Below are 1,233 nucleotides of genomic sequence, written 5' to 3'. Positions count from 1 at the left end.
CTGAAGAGTCATACTGCTTCATTTTTCCCACCCTCATACAGCTCCTGTGTATTAACTCATTTTCAAAACACAATGTCTATTAGACAGTAAAAGTCAGTATTTAAAAAAAATTTAAGGTGGCAGACATGCTGTGATGTGTGTTCATGTGTAAGTCACAAACCAGCTTTGTGGTGGAGTCATTTTTCTCTCCCCCCCCCTTTTTTTGTTTTTTTTTTTTTGGTTTTTTTGTTTTTGATTTTTCTAGAAAGGATTTATCTGTATAGGCCTGGCTGTCCTGGAACTCATTCTGCCTGACTGCGAACTCTGAAATCTGTCTGCCTCTGCCTCCCAAGTACTGGGATTAAAGACATGTGACACCACAGACTGCCTTCTCTTTTTTCAGGTTTACAAGGGTTCAAGAGGACAAGAATTTAGGGAGGGTAAGGAACCATGGGTGGATTTGGAAGCATATAGGGGGAAGACATTATCAAAACATACCTTGTATGAAATTCTCAAAGCATTAATGAAAGTATACAAAAAAATTCCTGTGGTCAAAATAAAAATAATATTCCTCAGCAAAGCAGGTGACCATGAAAATGAAACTGAGGTTCATTTGTCATCTCACCCCAAAACTAGGGACTCTTGAGACAGGATTTTACCTTGGACACCACATCTATTGCCAATCCTTGCCCTTTCACACCTTACAACACCTTTCCCCCTTATTCTTCTCTTGTGTGCCCCCTTAGTCACACTGAAATTGCCCTCCAATCCAGCTCTTCCTCAACTCCTTCAGCTCCTGTACCAGTTCCACTCTTGCCAGAAGAGCAGCAGACCTAATTCCCCTGCCTTCTCCTTTATTTAGAAGCCTCCAAGTCGCTCCAAGTCCTTCGTATGGATTTCCTGTGATGAAAAGAGGTCCTTTCATGCAAGTCTTCAGTTCAGACACTCGCAATTTGTAGTTCTCTCTGTCCATCTGATTGCCTCCACCTCACTCTCAAAGTGATTTTTGATCCATTGGTGAGGTAGAGTTTATAATGGATCAGGATATACTGGTTTTTGAGCAGAGAGGAGTTCTTCTTTTTTTTTTAACCAGTTCAATCTTTGCAAAAAATTGGGAGTGGCCACTGAACATATGTGCCAGTGGACCTAAGTTACTGATGACCAAAATCTCCCTTCTAATTGACAAAAGCAGTAAAATCAAACGTGTAAGCAAGACTCTTTTTAAAAATTATTTTATTTATTGACATGCCAAAT

The sequence above is a fragment of the Mus caroli genome, chromosome X, assembly GCF_900094665.2.
Source record: "Mus caroli chromosome X, CAROLI_EIJ_v1.1, whole genome shotgun sequence".
Lineage (NCBI taxonomy): Eukaryota > Metazoa > Chordata > Mammalia > Rodentia > Muridae > Mus > Mus caroli.
This window is presented reverse-complemented; position numbering follows the sequence as displayed.